Below are 18,682 nucleotides of genomic sequence, written 5' to 3' on the forward strand. Positions count from 1 at the left end.
CATAAAACCCTCCGTATACCCTAGTCATTCTCAAGTGAGCGTAACCTGTGGTTCGATAGTTTCCCTTTTCATTTGGGTTTGCGGGTCATGTATTTGGTTGGCTTTCTTGGTTTGCATGCCTTGCGTGTGGTAAAAATTAAGTATTTTGTCCTAAGTATTTAATTTGATTTAATGTGTTTATTTACACATTAGTAATTGAGGAATTAAAGTAAATAGGTTTCTTTTATGTGTTTAATCATTAATTAAAAAGATCGCTCTATTTATGTTTGTAGCAAGTTTAATTTAATGGTTAATTTAAAATCGTGAATTTATTTAGTTTATGCATTTTAAAAAAAAGGGAAGATTTAAAGTTATTCGAAATAGAAATAATTTAATCCCTTTTTGCTTTTTGGAATAGAAAGGTTAATTTTAATTATTTAAGAAAATCAATTTTTATTAGAAAAGCAAGTTTAATTTATATATATATATTTGATATAGTGTGAAAGATTGATTTTGGGAATTTAATTTAATTAAAATATTTTACCCTCATCAGTATTGCAAAATATAAATGTTAGCTTTGTTAATATTGAGAAAATTAAAATTAAATGAGAGAGAAACATTTTAATTTTAATTAGAAAAGCAAGTTAGATTATTTGAATAGTTGAAAAGAATGATTTTTCATTTCTTTTATTTAAAAAGTGCTTAAATTCAAAATTAGGAGATTAGGTCAAATTTTATTCCATTTAACCTAGGTTGGAAAATATTTTTAGGGTTGTTGACTTTTTTGGGGGAAAAATATTTTTGGATGGAGAAAAATGGGGATTTTGGGAAGGAAGAATTTCTACAGCTGCAGGTTGGGCTCATCTTCAAAATCTTGCCAGGAATGCTAAAAGAGGTAGGATTCTTGTTTACCTTTTTATTTCGTTGTTGAATCAAAAATTGTGTTTAGTTGTTCTTCATGAAATGTTGGTTTAAAAATCCATGAATGTTCTCATATTTGAGTTTAAAAATTGGTTTGCATTGTTTTGTATTGTGGAAAGATTGTTAAATTAGTTGGAGTTCATGCCTGTAGATTAATTAGATTCACTAATTCTACTCTAAGAGGGGGTTATGCTGGCAAAATTTCGCTAGAATGGGTTGCCTGGGAATGAAAATGTTGTTTAAGAATGGCTGAAACCATTCTTTGTTTGTCTCAGAAAATTTCTGAGTTTTTTTCTTTTTTATGTGTGGGGGTTTTAGTTATTATTATTTTTATTTTTATTTGAGGGAGAATTATTGATTTGATTTAAATCAATGAAAAAAAAAAAAGAAGAATGAAAAATTGTTGGGCCAGGGTTTGGCGGTAGAGGAGTAGAGGCTTAGCTCACGCTACATCCCCTTCCCTCCTCCCCGCGGTAGTTCTGCAGGGTCCCTGTGCCCGTGGAGGCCGCAGGGACCTGTGCCCATGACGACCGCAGGGTTTCCCCACGCCCATAGTGGCCGCAGGGACCTCTGCGCCCACTGTGGTGGCTGCAGGGGGGGGGGAGCTGTGGTGGCTTCCACCAGTCCCGTGAAGGGAGGTGGGCCCCGCAATGGCCTCCCCAATTTTGTTTAAAAGTTTTTTTTATTGTTAAAAAAATAATATAATATAAAATTTGTTTTATGTAAATTTTAATTTAATAGATCTTTTTCATTTATTTATTATTAAATATTATTAATATATATTTTATTAACAAGGATTAATAAATATATATTAATTAATATTTAATTTGAAACTAGGTATTATTATTAAATTATTAATTGTTATATTTTATTTACTGGGGATAATAAATATATAATAGTTAATACTTAAATTGGGTATCTGTCTTAATGAGGAAGTATCTTTTTGGAAAAAGACCAAATATTATTTTAATTGGAAAATTTCTTGAAATAAAATATATCTTGGTAATTTCTATATAATATGTTATTCAAGGATGTATTATTATTGGATTTGCATGTTATAGGCGATCTAGGAATTTTAGACGATATTTTGAAGACTTAAATGATATGCTATTAGAATTATTAGAAATTTAATAATGTGTCGATTTGAGAATTGGTAAGTTATTGATATTATCATTTAGTGAAATAAATAGTTTAGTTATACTTTTCCTCTGTAATGAGAATTAGACAAATGGTAATACTGCAATTGTGGCATTGTATTCACCTTGTAATTGTGATTTTTCTGTTAATGTATTTTTGAAAAGCTTAGATCATTTAGAAAACTTGAACAACTTTATTGTTTAAACCAATAGGAAAAAAGATTGCCCCTACCGGTTAATGCCTATGCAAGTTTAATTTCTATACTCGCCCTTGCTTAAGTAACGACAAGACTTGATATGTTTGTTTGGACCCTGTCTTTTGGTTTATTTGTGGTTGGCCATAGTTGGTCAGGTCCCTAGTTAGAGTACCTTCAGACAAGGGACCTTTGTATTTGATTTTAATATGTTTAGTTGGATATTTTCCTATGTAGGGATCATTATGTCTTTATTGACCGAAGTGGTCATTTGTATATTGGTTATGTTCGCCTAAATGGCAGGATTGTAAATGACGTGAACCTTATGTACCTTTAACTTATTTAATATTTAGAGGGGTCTTGCAGTTGAGAAGACCCAGAGATGTAGCCCTCTAGGGGTGAACTCCGAGATCATTTTGGTGTTATGTGATGTTTTTGTTCTTATGTTTCATGGTTAGTGCTAGCATGTATGGATGACATTTTGATAGAATTTATAAGTGGATTGGATGAGATTTATCGTGATGCATGTATGCAGCCGTCTCTTAAATGCAATAAATTGGATCATGAAGGAATGTGTTCTGTTAATGTTAATGAAAATAAGTATGCATGAAAAAACCCCATCAGCTATGATGAAATTATAATGCATTTTGGAACAAGATGCATGGCATGGGTTTAATGTAAAATTGAATGCAATGAATGGATAACAATTATTGGATGAACTCGTCATATTACCTAAATTGTAAGTCTAATGGATGAACTTCATTTGGTTACCTACATTTTAAACCTTAATAAATGAACTCCATCATAATAGCTAAATTTTAACTAAAATGGATGAACTCATTTAGTTATTTACATGTTAATCTTAATAAATGAATTTCATCATATTAGCTATATTTTAACTGTAATGGAAGATCTCATCGTGTTACCTAATTGAACTCTAATGGATGAACTTCATTAAGTTATCTATATTTTAACCCTAATGGATGAACTTCAATATGTTATTTACATTTTAACCTAAATAAATGAACTTCATCTTATTAGCTATATTTTAACTATAATGGATGAACTCAATTGGTTATTTACATCTTAACCTTAATAAATGAACTTCATCTTATTAGCTATATTTTAACTATAATGGATGAACTCATCTAGATACCTATATTTTAACCTTAATGGATGAATTCACATGTTATCTATGTTTTAACTTCCTTGGGTAAATTTCCTCATCTTAGACTCATCTCCAACCATAATGGATGAACGTGTCCTATTATCTATAATTTTAATTTACTGAATAGATTATATCCATGTTTTGAGTAATAACATGTAATTAAGATAATCTGCTTAATTGGATCAAATGTCACGAGTTGAGTTAGGTGTTAAGTTATGTAATCACATTGGAAAACTTCTTAGGTTTGTTTAGTCTTCTGCTATGCTATCAAAGCTTTAGATAACTCAATGTATCATCATGTTGTGTTTAAAACTCTTAAAAAAAATTATATATATATTTGCACTCCATTTGTGTGTTTTAGCTTTATCCCTTCGGGGTTTCCTGGTAAGGCATTACAAGCTAGAGGTACCTATAGACTAGAGACCCCTGATGAGTGTCCTCAAGTCCATGGAGAGAAGAACAATGGATGTGAAGATGTATCTTCTAGTATTTGGAGGCAAGATGGAGCCTAACACAGTGATGGAGTTGATAGACTCCTTGGACATTTTATTTGAAAGTGAAGACATACTAGACCACCAGAGGGTGAAGATGGCCCAATCCAAAATGAAAGGGGCTGCACTAACTTGGTGGACTTTCATCCAAGATGAGAGGGTGAAAGAGGGAAAGAAAAGAGTAGCTACATGGAAGAAGATGATGGCTTTGGTGAAAGAAGCCTATGTCCCAATGGACTACAATATCCAATTGCATAGGAGGAGACAAAATTTGAAATAAAAGGAGATGGATGTGAGTTCCTATACCGAGGAGTTCATGAATTTGTGTGTGAGGAACAAGGTCAAAGAGAGTGAAGATGAGAAGGTGGCAAGATATCTCAATGGGTTGAGGTTTACAATCCAAGAAGACTTGAATCTCCACACCCCATAGACAGTCCAAAAGTGCTTTCAGTTGGCACTCAAGGTGGAGGAGAAGTTGAATAGAAGGCAAGATCAAAATGGCAGAGGTAAAGGGAGACAATAAAGAGGAGGAAGAGGCCCTTTCAAAGGTACATGAAATGGTTTTGAATACCAGGGAGGCTCTAACCAAGAAGGCAATAGAGGAGAGAGCAGTTACAACCAAGGAGGGGCTACAATCCAAGAGGGGGATTTAGGGGTAGAAGACCACCCTCTAGAGGAAGATCCCAAGGTAGAGGACCTCCTAGGTGCTACAACTGCCACCAATAAGGTAACATAGCCAATAGGTGTCTGAAGAAGGCTTCTAGCTCCATGGGAGAAAGGAGAAGCAATTTGGTGCAGGAATCTAATTGTCATAGTGTGGCAAATGCAAACATTTATCAAAGTGTTAATACTCATGATAGCTATGGCTATCCTGAAAGAGGAGAGGCTCTGATGATGAGGAGAGCAGTAACCACCATGAAGGTACCTGACAAGGAGCCTACACAAAAGAAATCTCTTTTCAAAACCACTTGCAAGGAAGGAGGAAAGGTATGCAAGGTTCTGATAGACTCCAGATCCACTAAAAAAATTGTAACAATTGAGATGGTTGAAGAAACCCACCTCGATCAAGCTCTAGTTAACTTAGCTGACCATGGTTGACCGTATTATTAAATGTTATAATTCAATAGGATGGGATATGATAGATGGGTAGATTAGAGGGAAAAGTAATTGAACCAGGTTATGGTATCATGTTACCTTGCGGTGCATATTGTGATGCATTATGGACATAGATTTTATATGATCTAGCGTTTGGATAACATTGATATAATTATGCCATTTACTTGCAGTACTTTATTTTGATGCTTGAAATTATGGATGCTAGCTCTATAAATGATTTAATTTTATGTTTATGATGATGATGCCATTTAGTAGATTGATGTATGTGGATGTTATCAGATAATTGGATACTTGATTTTTATAATTGAAATTTTATGTGATGTCTGAATTGTATTCCTTTTGATAATATTATATGTGATTTTTGGAATTACCAATGTGCAAGTGAGATGTGTAGAAAAATTATTCCATGTGACCATGGAAACTATTCGGAGAGTCAAGCCTAGGCTTATGTGCGATTGTGAAGCTAGGGGTTGTCTATTTAGAGAGACAACACCTCATTTGTAAATGGGTTTTAATTTGTAAATGTTATGCTTGGATGTGTGTTTAATTTGGAAAATTATTTAATTTATAAATTCCAAAAAAAGGGGACATTTGCCATGTGTAATTTAGTGATGTGTAATTCTTTTTGTAGTGTCACTTGACACATGTGTTGTAGGATGAGTTGGCATTGACATGTCTCTTTTGAGAAAATTTATTTTACCAATGCATATATTTTCAATTATCCTAAAATGGTCCCAAGTAAACCTTGGATAGGGAGCCATTAGAATGGTCAACTCAGTGTTGACCCGTAGGTAAACTTTGGGTGGACTTCTAGGGGGTTAAACTAACTCCTAGGGTCAAGTTAGGGGCATTTTTAGTGGGCCATATGGTGTACCTATGGATGAAGGACAAATTTATCTATTTGTCCACTCCCTATGGACTATTTAGTCACCCCAAAAGTTGAGCTTTCCAAGTTGGCAAAATTTCAACTTTTGAGGATCCCACCTAGGTTAGACAACCCTCCTCATGAGTGACATTGCTCTTCCCCATTCCTTTTACCTTTTTGAGGTTCCTTGGCTAGAGGGCTTGTAAGGTGTTGGGAAGACCAACCTATGAACATCCCTCACCCTTCCCAAGAGGATTGGAAAGAGTGAGGAGTTTCTTCTTAAGGAATGGTTTGGGAGGGAGAAGTTTGATCACCCACTCTCCATTTTTGGAGACATAGATTTTCTTGAGATTAGTTTTTGGATTTGGGAGTTTTGGATAAGTCTTGTGAAGCAAAATTTAGTGGATTGGGCAGCTTTCCTACAACTTCTTTTCATCCTTTTGGCAAATTTAAGGTTGGTTGGTTTACTATCTCATCTATGTTGCTTTATATTTGAAAAGATTGTTTGTTGTAGCTGTTTTTCCATTGTTGATATCTTAGTATGTTTAGGAAGATGTTGAGTTCTTTTATCTATTAAAAAAAAATGAAAAAAAAAAAGAGCTCAAACCCCCCCGGAGCCGAAGCCCTTATGAGTTGTCGTTGGGTGGCAGGGGCACCTGCGGTGCCACTGCGGGCCGTGACCCACAGGGGCGGCCTCGGCTGCCACTGCGGGCCGAGACCCATAGGGGCACCCGCGGCGCCACTGTGGGCCATGACCCATAGGGGTGGCCTCAGCTGCCACTGCGTGCCATGTCCCACAGGGACACCGCGACATCGTTGTGGGCCGTGACCCTTAGTGGTGGCCTCGATCGCCACTGCAGGTGGCCACCACAGCGACAGTCGATGCCACTTAATTATGTTGTCGCTTCCCTTCTTCTTTGAACCCGTGGCCCTTTGCGGAAGGTATTTCCCTCTTTCGCCACCATTAAACCTACACACACACACACCAAGGGCAAAGCAAAAAAAAAATGATATGTTAAAAAAAAAAAAAAACCCTAACCCATTTTAAAAATAGAGAGTAGAGATAAACAAGCAACCCTAACCCACTTTTGGGTTAGGGTTTGCTTAATAAGAAGAAAATGAAAAGATTACGGTTAGTGTATTAAGGAATAATAAATCAACCTTAGATAGGGTTTATAATAAAATATTAATAAACGAGAGGAGGGGGGATTCTTTTTAAATTTTGAAAAAGAATTTCCCCCCCATTTGACTATAGCCATGTGAAGAATTTTATATAGTTAGTTTTTAATATAGTCTTTATTATCAAGGTTTAATTAAAATTGGGGATTAATTTTTATATAGCTATATTATTCTCATAATTGAATAAATTTTATTAACAAGGTTTATTAATGAGAATATTATATAGTTATTTCTCATATTTAATTAAATATGGATGTTGAGTTAAAATTCCTTTAGGGGATTTTATTAATGGAAATTATTAGGCATAATGTAAAATTTTAGTTCCATGAGGTCAAAATATTTAATAGTTGAAATTTAAATGTCTAAGGGGACTTAAAATTTGACTTTAGTATAAAATGGAATTATATGGCAAATATAATAATTGTTTTGGTTAACTTTATTAGTTATATTTAAAAGTGTATTTGCGTAAGTTCAATTAATTATTTTTAATATAAGTTAACATTATTTTTATATAGTCTTGAGTATCTTAATACTGTTGAGATAATTAATGTCTCATGAACAATTGTTGGAGAAATTTTAATTTGGGGTTAATAATTAATTTAGTTAATTAATTAATTAAGTTATGATGACCCCTTTTAGGGAATAATTAGTCTTCTCTAATTATTGTCGCCATATCATTTTAGTTAATTAAATCAACTTAGTAAACTATTCTATTTAACCCATAGTTAACCCTTAGTTAAGACAAAACTTATTCATTCCTTTCTAAACGTAGATGATTTAATGTATTTATGTTGTTAAAAAAAATAAAAAAATGTTGTTCTATTTTTGCCCAAAAGTTTGAGCATGACATTTTCGTATCAGAGCCCCAGGTTCATACACTAGTGAATATGGGCTACATTCATAACTTAGCTAAACTGAACCATGACTTCGAAGTATAACACCTAGGTGAAAACTTGCGAAATAACAAGGTGAAACATAAGTGATTTTTTTTTTTTTAAATTCCTTTTAAAACCAAAGGATCAATATATATCAAGTCAAGGGGTTCCAATGGCCACCGAAAGCCCTGAAATTTGAAACTTATTAGTCATAATGATTATGGCATAATGAGACCCCATAGGCTAAGAAAATTTCAAAAAATATATGTATATGAAAATATTTTTGATGTTTAATAACAAAAATTAGATCATTAGTACATATGAGGTTGCCATTCAATTGGAACCTAAATGCAACAATTGCCCTAATCAAATCAAGTATGAGGAGTTAATCTATGATAGAATACCTCTGATGGTAACTAAGGCAATACCATTCATCGAGATATGTTCATGGCGTGTCAACTCAAGCAAGCTAGATAGACATGAGATAAAGGCGCAATAAACAAGATAATTGAGACAGAGACAGCTCAAGTTAACTTTATAAGCTATGCAAAATTAGGGTGGTTTCAAAAACATGACCGTCCTTTGAGGCACCAATGAAGAAGAGTTAAGAAGTACTCTTGCAAATCTCAGAAAGAAGCATTAACCTATCCTAATCAATAGGTACCTTAAGCATGTGGTCATGCTAGGTTTCTTATTAAGAACATTTGTAGAGAATCCTCGTATCAATGCAAGAAGATAGTGTTGGATAACCTTGAAGATAAGGACTGAAATGGTGAATGACAATCTCTTTGATAAGTGAACCCTAGTAATACTATAGATGAATTAAACAAGGAGAAAGGAGACATGAATCTCTTGAGTTAAAACATGTAATTGCAATAAATCCTAAGTTCTTCTGTAAGTTAGATAATTGGGAAACAAGCAAAGTATAGTCACAACTAGTTCCTTTATAAGAAGATAATTTTGAGAGGACTAAGTAAATGGTGAAAAGGGTAGAGGTGATTTGGGAACCATGCAAAATCCCTATTAAAGTAAAAAGAGTGTAGAAGAATCATGATCTAATAATCAAGGAGTGATTAACTTATATCCATTCAGAACCTAAGGAGAAAAGTGCAACCCAATCATGACTAGTAGCTAGACACAAGACAGTATGGAACACACTTTAACTACTTGGCACCCAAAGTAGGTTTGTAAAAGTTATGGCACTCAAGTGTGGAAGTATTTGAAACATTAAGTATGGATGGGACAACATGCAATTGGATAAGGCTTATGGAAGGATAACATAAACAATATTATAATACCAAAGTTTTAATGAGAATTACTTGGTAGTGTAAAATGTTTAATGAGAATGATGATAAGGATCCAAATTATGTGGTTCGCTAAGAGAGAACTTGGAAATTATGGTAGTCTTAAGACATTGATAATTATTGGACACCTTTATGTTATGTCGTAATTGGGTAACTTGATATTATGATGACAAGGCGGTTAATTTAGATTGAAGATAATCAAAAGTTGTGATATGCCATAATTGGCTAGCAAGTAAATATAGAATAGGTAATATGGAAAGAGATAATTTATTTTAAAATTTAAATTAAAAGGTGGGTGTTGGTTTCTATGTTGGTCACTTCTCGAGTGCACACCCCCTTGTTTTCAGAGTTGCATAAGTGGAGTAGGAGAGAATAAGTCAACTCTCTGCTTCATTTGAAATAGTCATAGTGTGTAGGGAGCATGAATTAGTTGTCAAGCATTATTATTCCACCCTTAATTGCTCTTAACCATAAGTGTTAGTAATTTGGCAACATGCTCCTTCTTGATGGGAACAAATAGATGATTAGAAATGAAAATACAAAGAGCAAGCAAAAAGGTGCTAAGAGAACAGATGATGTGCCTAGTGAAATTATATGATTGCATTATATGAATCCTAGGTGGTTCTAAGTTTACAAGTATCGATTTTGTACCCAACTATCAACCCCACTCGTAAGAGAGACATAAAAGTGTCGATGCATGAGTTACCATGCATAATTGTAGCAAGATTTAACATGTTAAGGTACTTAACAGAAAACCTAGAAGAATTAATGAAGGATGGTAGAATTATTACAATCACCTGTTAGAATATAATTATGGATGTTAATAACCCTAAATGGATAGTGGATTATATCAGAAAGTGTTGCTTGTAATAGTAATCACGTGAAGGTTAAATGGAACATGATCTATAAAATGTTTGCAATCTCTTGTGTATAAGATATTTCATAATAATAAAGGAATATAAATGATCTAAAAACCTTAAGAGTCTAATTATCACTCCCTAACGCACTCAAGACATGTGATCTTGGGTGATGTGTTGCGGTTACTCCCTTTAGTGTGGCTAAAATTGTCACCTTGTTTTGAGTTTTGATTCAACAGTGTTTTTGACTTTCTTTGAATAGTATATTGTGACCTTGGGGCTAGTACTTTCTTTTATAATTTTTTTTTATGATGGAAGGACCACTAAATTTATGTTTCTTTTCATTGGAGCTATGGCGCTTGCCATGTTGCTAGTTTTAAAACTTTTTCAATTGCCGACATTTTTCTTCTTTTGATTGGACTTGGCAAAGGTAACTTTTATTTTGATTTTTTAAAGTGTCAAGTGGTCATTTTTGAATGTTGATATAGCTAGCCCTAGTGATGTGATTTGTGTAATGTCTGTCATGTTCATTGAACCACTGATAGTGTGTCAGGGGAGAATACCACAAGGAGTGAATTTAGGAACAAGGAACAAATAGAGAGTATTGTATCAAATTAAGATAAAGGAAGGAATATCCTCTTAAATGAAAATCTTTTTTTGCAAGTAATCTAAGCGAAAAAATTAATAACAAAAGTGTGATCTAGACCTAATGAATTGTGAAAGTGTTAATAATTGCAGACCTACTAATTTGGCATGTGTATGGAGATGACTACATGGATGATATCTAAATTAAGTATAATTATTTTTCATTACTCCCTTAGAATGGGATTGTTATATACCTTAATATTTGGGTTTGCAATTAATATAACCTGTGTGACTTAAACCTTGGTGCCTAGAAGTCTAAACATTGTAAGCCTTGAGGTAGAAAACTACCCTATTTATGGGCAGATTGGAAGAACTTAAACTTGGATATACCTTGTTGCCTTATGATGTGGAAAGAAATCATACACCTAGGGTGGTTTAACAAATATGTAATTAACACCCTTATGAGGCACCTTGGTGTAAAATAAGCAGATTCACTTCGGATAAAGTAAGTTATGAGGTCAATTATCTTTGGTAACATGCAATGGATGAAAATTGCAGGGGGATAAACATGTTTTAAACAAATCCTTAACAAAGTATGACTCCTAGAAATCAACTAATATGTGTAACCTATATCATGGGAGTTGATGTGTGGTATTGATATAATTTGGATGGTGCATTAATGCAAAGTAAGTAAGGAATGCGCAAGGTAGAATTTGTAAACACCTACTTGAGGTTGAGGGAAAATGTAATAAAAATTCTAGATAAGTACCTCATGGAGGAAACAAGCTATTACGAAAGTAGGATGATTTTAGTATTGCATCTTTCTAGTAGGCAAGATAAGATTTAGAGTAATATAGTGAAATTGTGGGAAATGTTATATTTCGTATCCTAGTCATGCGACTTCCAGGAGCAAGTCGAACTCTAGGGGGGAGGATGTAGAGCCCCACCCCAATCAAGCTCTAGTTAACTTAGTTGACCATGGTTGACTATATTATTAAATGTTATAATTCAATAGGATGGGCTATGATAGACAGGTATATTAGTGGGAAAAGTAATTAAACCAGGTTATGGTATCATTTACCTTGCAGTGCATATTGTGATGCATTATGGACATAGATTTTATATGATCTAGTGTTTGGATAACAACGATATGATTATGTCATTTACTTTGATTTGCAATACTTTATTTTGATGCTTGAAATTATGGATGCATGCTCTATAAATGATTTAATTCCATGTTTATGTTGATGATGCCATTTAGTAGATTGATGTATGTGGATGTTATCAGATAATTGGATACTTGATTTTTATAATTGAAATTTTATGCGATGTCTGAATTGTATTCTTTTTGATAATATTATATGTGAATTTTGGAATTACTAATGTGCAAGTGAGATGTGCAAGAAAATTATTCCATGTGACCATGGAAACTATTCAGAGAATCAAGCCTAGGCTTATGTGCGATTGTGAAGCCAGGGGTTGTCTATTTGGAGAGACAATACCTCATTTGTAAATGTGTTTTAATTTGTAAATGTTATGCTTGGATGTGTGTTTAATTTGGAAAATTATTTAATTTATAAATTCCAAAAAAAAAGGACATTTGTCATGTGTAATTTAGTGATGTGTAATTCTTTTTGTAGTGTCACTTGACACATGTGTTGTAGGATGAGTTGGCATTGACATGTCTCTTTTGAGAAAATTTATTTTACCAATGCATATATTTTTAATTATCCTAAAATGGTCCCAAGTAAACCTTGGATAGGGAGCCATTAGAAAGGTCAACTCAGGGTTGACCCGTAGGTAAACTTTGGGTGGACTTCTAGGGGGTTAAACTAACTCCTAGGGTCAAGTTAGGGGCATTTTTAGTGGGCCATATGATATACCTATGGATGAAGGCCAAATTTAGCCATGTGTCCACTCCCTAGGGACTGTTTAGCCGCCCCAAAAATTGAGTTCCCCAAGTTGGCCGAATTTTATCTTTAGAAGAGTCTTCCTAGGTTAGATAACCCTCATCATGAGTGGCATTGCTCTTCTCCATTCTTTTTACCCCTTTTTGAGGTGTCTTGGCTAGAGAGTCTGTAAGGTATTGGGAAGACCAACCAATGAACATTCTTCACCCTTCCCAAGTGGGTTGGAAAGAGTGAGGAGTGTCTTCATAGGGAATAGTTTGGAAGGGAGAAATTTGATCACCCACTCTCCATTTTTGGCAAGTTTTTGGTAGAGAATTTTGGCTAAGTCTTGAAGGAGGTGGGTGAACTCACAATACTGGTTCCCACTTTTTGACCAACTTTGACACTTAGATGAACATTTTGAATTTTTTTTTCACTTTCTGACACTTATAACTTTTAAATCGTTAAGAATTTGAAGATGATGTAAACTAGAGATTTGTAACATCTTATTTGTAGATTCTAAATGTTTTTTTTAAAAAAAAAATTTTAATAAAATTTTATTGATTTTTCCATCTCCCTCAAAAGTAGTTTATTACAGCAAACAACATTTTTTAAGAGTGATGTGCATTCCGAAATGCATAACTTTTTTTCTGTAAATGATAAAAACTTAAGTATTTTGAATTTTGGTTTGTAATATCAATACCCAGGGCATGTAGTTGGTATGATAGTGATATGTTGAATATTTTTTATTTTATTAAGTTTTGAAGTCCGACTAATTATAATTTAGATATAGGTATATGTTTGAACACATAACTTGTTCTATATATATCAAAATTCAATTTTGTTTTTTTTGTTAGAAATAAGACATCAATACCTAGTGCATATATATTTTTCAATTTTTTTGAATTAGTTTACTATTTTTCCCAATGCATTGAACAAAAAAGTTCATGTTTGGTGAAAAACCTACATTCATAAGAAATAAAATAAAAATATATTAATGAAATTAAATATATTAAAAATTATACTATTTGGAAAGCTTATAATAAGGACTAAATACTTCAAAAAATAAAACTTCTAAATGAATTCATTTGACCCCCCATAAGTTAATGTAAAATTTATTTTTTATTAGCATTTGATAGATGCAAAGGAGACTCCATTGCAAGTATGATTTAGAAGTAGAGAGGTTCTATCCAAGAAATTTTGATCTAAGAGCCTTTGATCTAACTCTCTTCAATTAATTACTTCAAATGAGACCTCTTAAAGCTTTAATCATTATATTTTCTTAAAAATGTATGATTTCAAAAAAAATCAGGATGTACCAAAAAGTGGGAACTAGCATTGTGAGTTCACCCAAGAAGATAGGGGATTTGGGCAGCTCTTCTCCAAAGGATTCATCACCCTTTTGTTGGCAGATTTGAGGTTGGTTATTTTCTGATTCTTGTATGTTTTTGTGTTGTTGAAAGTTTATGTTATAAGATGATTTCAATGTTGGTTCCTTTGTGTGTGGGAATATTGTTGAAGTTCTTCCCTATGAGTTTTTCCTTCATTTTGGTTATTGTGTTTCCTTGAGTTTTTATGTTATTGTTTTGGGAGTTTTCAAGGCCAAACTCACCCTTGGGAGGGTAGAGTGGCCTTGGGGTGAAGGGTTGTTTGACAACCTATGAGTGAGAGGCTCTCTTTGGAAGAGAGTGAATCACAAGGGATTTTTGTGACCCTTGTTGTATAGTGATTTGTTTATGCAATGGGGATCATAAGGGGAGTTTTGTTGGCATGTATGTCTTGGGAGATATAAGGGATTATAGGGACAAGTTTGGAACTTATGGATATGTTTATTTGTAGCCTTGTATGGCATTATGTTTTCTACTTGCATAATTTTCCTCGAGGTACATAGTCCACCTTCACCCCACTTGAAAAGTCACATATGTGATGTTGTTTAGCCTTGGGTTGGGATTTTCTTTTGTTGTTATGAGTTTTATGCATGTATGTGTTTGAATGTGTGTTTCTCGTCTAGCCTTGATTCTCCTAGCTAGGGGTGGCTTCTAGTAAGCCTAGGTTGGGAGGTGAGCCTCCATGGTCACAACTTTCAAGTTTTATTGCAAGCTTTGCTTGGGAAAAGATTGGAGAAAAATATTTGAGATGATCCTATGTGTTATTGTATTTTAGTTGAAGAAAAGAAAAAGAATTTCTTATTGTATTTAAGTTGCAAAAAAGAAAAAGAGTTCTTATTGTATTTAAGTTGTAGAAAAGGAAATGTAATTATTTGACTAATTGTTAGTTTCCATGAAATATAAAGAAAAGGCATTGTATTTTAACTTGAAGTATTTATCCTTTAAATGAGATGAATGCATTTTTGGATTATTTCTGTATTGATATAGTTGTTGGAAAAAGGTTGGAAAGTGATATTATATTCTGTTTTAATTATTTAAATGTAGAAAGGAATGAAATTATTTTCTGTTTCTATGTGTTATTGAAAAATGAATGCAGAGTTAAATGTTAATAAAGTAGTCACTTTAATATAGAAATGAAATATTTGCTTAAGTCAATAGTTCAGATACAAAGGAAAAATAAATAGAAATCTTAGAGTTAATACTACATTTTATCTTACTATTTTAGTGGATTCTGAAATAATTAGTTGCAGCTATAAATAAAATAAATTTATGCTAATTTTTCTATTCTGGAAAAGCATGTTTAGTAGAAAATATTATTAACCTAGTTATTGAATATGTTAAATCATAGGGAAAAACTATAGGTTAATGAAGGACATAAAAATAATTAATCTACTCTATTTATTGATAATAATCTGCTCTAAATAATGGAAATGCGGACTTAAATCTATAAACATGTATATATTCTCATATGTACATATATATATATTTTTACAAGAGATAATGCTTGCAGTTTTATATTTAAAACTAAGTTGTTGTTCTTTAAAACAAAAGATATAAAATAGACATGTATGTTGCTGTAAATAAATAAAATAAACATGCTCATGTATATATATAGAGAGAGGTTTATTTGATACAATATATTTTGGAAAAGAAATACTTATTTTAAATTTTTGGTTCATACTAAAATCATGCATGTCTACACAGATTATATATATATTAAATTCATCTTTTATCTATTAAAAAAAATGAAAAAAAATGAAAAAAAAATGAGCTCAAACCCCCCTTGGAACCGAAGCCCCTCTGTGGGCCAAGGCCCATAGAGGCGCCCGTGACACCACTATGGGCCACTATGGGCCACGACTCGTAGGGGCGGCCTCAGCCACCACTGTGGGCCGTGACCCACAAGGGCGACCTCGACCGCTACTATGGGTCGTGTCCCACAGGGATGCCATGGCGTCACTACGGCCCGCGACCCCCAATTGTGGCCTCAACCACCATTGCGGGTGGCCACCACTACGGCCGCCACCGCTACTTAATTATGTTGTCACTTCCCTCCTTCTTTGAACCAGTGGTCCCTTGCAGAAGGTATTTCTCTCCTTCGCCACCATTTAACCTGCACACACACACCAAGGGCAAAGCACAAAAAAATATGATATGTTAAAAAATAAAAAAACCCTAACCCATTTTTGGGTTAGGTTTAGCATTTTAAAAATAGAGAGTAGAGATAAACAAGCAACCCTAACTCAATTTTGGGTTAGGGTTTGCTTAATAAGAAGGAAATGAAAAGATTAGGGTTAGTGTATTAAGGAATAATAAATCAACCTTAGATAGGGTTTATAATATAATATTAATTAAATGAGAGGAGGGGGGATTCTTTTTAAATTTTGAAAAATAATTTCCCTCCCCATTTAACTATAGCCATGTGAAGAATTTTATATAGTTAGTTTTTAATATATTCTTTATTATCAAGGTTTAATTAAAATTGGGGATTAATTTTTATATAGCTATATTATTCTCATAATTGAATAAATTTTATTAACAAGGTTTATTAATGAGAATATTATATACTTATTTCTTATATTTAATTAAATATGGATGTTGGGTTAAAATTCCTTTAAGGGATTTTATTAATGGAAATCATTAAAGGCATAATGTAAAAATTTAGTCCCATGAGGTCATTATTGGTCAAATATTTAATAGTTGAAATTTAAATGTCTAAGTGGACTTAAAATTTGACTTTAGTATAAAATGGAATTATATGGCAAATATAATAATTGTTTTGGTTAACTTTATTAGTTATATATAAAAGTGTATTCACGTACGTTCAATTAATTATTTTTAATATAAGTTAACATTATTTTTATTTAGTCTTGAGTATCTTAATATTGTTGAGATAATTAATGTCTCTTGAATAATTGTTGGAGAAATTTTAATTTGGGGTTAATAATTAATTTAGTTAATTAATTAATTAATTAAGTTATGATGACCCCTTTTAGGGAATAATTAGTCTTCTCTAATTACTGTCGCCATATCATTTTAGTTAATTAAATCAACTTAGTAAACTATTTTATTTAACCCAGAGTTAACCCTTAGTTAAGACAAAACTTATTCATTCCTTTTTAAACGTAGATGATTTAATGTATTTATGTTAAAAAAAAAAATTGTTGTTCCGTTTTTGCCCAAAAGTTTGGGCATGACAATGGTAGAAAAGATTAAGCTTAGAAAGATGCCTCAGACTTACCCCTATAAGGTTTCATGGCTCACCCAAGGTCAGCAAGAAGTGGTGGAAGAGCAAGCTTGGGTGGAGTTTTAGATTGGATCTTACAAGGATAGATTGCTATTTGACATAGCCAAGATGGATGCATGCCATCTCTTGTTTGGGAGACCATGGCAGTATGACTTGAAAGCTCATCATGATGGGTTGAGAAATACCTACTCAATCACCATGGATGGTAAGGTGATAGAACTCTTACCTCTAATAGAGGAAGAGATGGAATCAAAAGGGAAGGATACAAGAGTGCTGATGGTAGAAGGTAAACAGTTCATGAAGGAGATTGCAGAGAAAGGTGCAATTTTCTATGCCCTCATGCCTAGCCCCAAGGTGACAAGGAAAGAGCAGTTTGCAGAAGAGAGAGAAGGAGGACATAAGCACATAGACCTTGCAGTCAGACAATTGCTTGATAAGAATCAAGGAATCATCTTAGATGGAATACCAAGGTCCCTACCACCCGTGAGGGACATTAGTCATTACATAGATCTGATCCCTGGATCTACTCTCCCAAACAAAGTAGCCTACAAGCTCACTCCAGACTAGAATGCATAAATGGCAAGGCAGATTGAAGAGTTGCTTGAATCGGGACTGATTGGCAAAAGTCTAAGCCCATGTGTAGTACTATCAATCCTTGCACCCAAGAAAGAAGGCACTTGGAGGATTTGTATATACTCAAGAGCCATCAATAAGATAACCATAAGGTATAGGTTCCCAATCCCTAGAATAGAGGATTTACTTGATTGCTTAGGGAGTTCTAAGTATTTTCCAGAAATGGATCTAAAAAGTGGATACCATCAGATTAGAATAAGGCTAGGGGATGAATGGTAAACAAATTTTAAAACCAATGAAGGGTTATATGAGTGGAAGGTCATGCCATTTGGGTTGTCCAATGCCCCTAGTACCTTTATGAGGTTAATAATGAAGTCTTGGTGGAATTCATAGGAAAATTTGTCATTGTATACCTAGATGATATCTTGATCTTTAGTCAAACAAGGGAACAGCACCTCAAACACATAGATATGGTTCTGAGGAGGTTACATGAAGAGAAACTAATGATCAATTTGGATAAGTGTTTGTTCATGCAAGAGGAGATCATTTACTTGGTTTTTGTAATCTCACAAGGTGAGTTGAAAATGGACCAAGAGAAGGTGAGTGCTATATTGTCTTGGCCTACACCTACAACTATGAATGATGTCTAAAGCTTTCATGGTTTAGCAACTTTCTAGAGGAAGTTCATAAGAGGATTTAGTGATGTTTGTGCACCCATGCTTGACACCATAAAGGGAGGAAAAACATGCAAGTTCAGTTCGACCAAAGAGGCAGATGATTCATTTGAGACATTGAAGAAGAAGGTTGTAGAACAACTAGTCCTTGCCTTACCAAACTTCAACTAGATATTTTAGGTGGAATGTGATGCAAGCCACATGGCTATTAGAGTAGTACTTAGTCAGGAAGGAAGGCCTA

The sequence above is a fragment of the Cryptomeria japonica genome, chromosome 2 (assembly GCF_030272615.1).
Source record: "Cryptomeria japonica chromosome 2, Sugi_1.0, whole genome shotgun sequence".
In the NCBI taxonomy this organism is placed as follows: domain Eukaryota; kingdom Viridiplantae; phylum Streptophyta; class Pinopsida; order Cupressales; family Cupressaceae; genus Cryptomeria; species Cryptomeria japonica.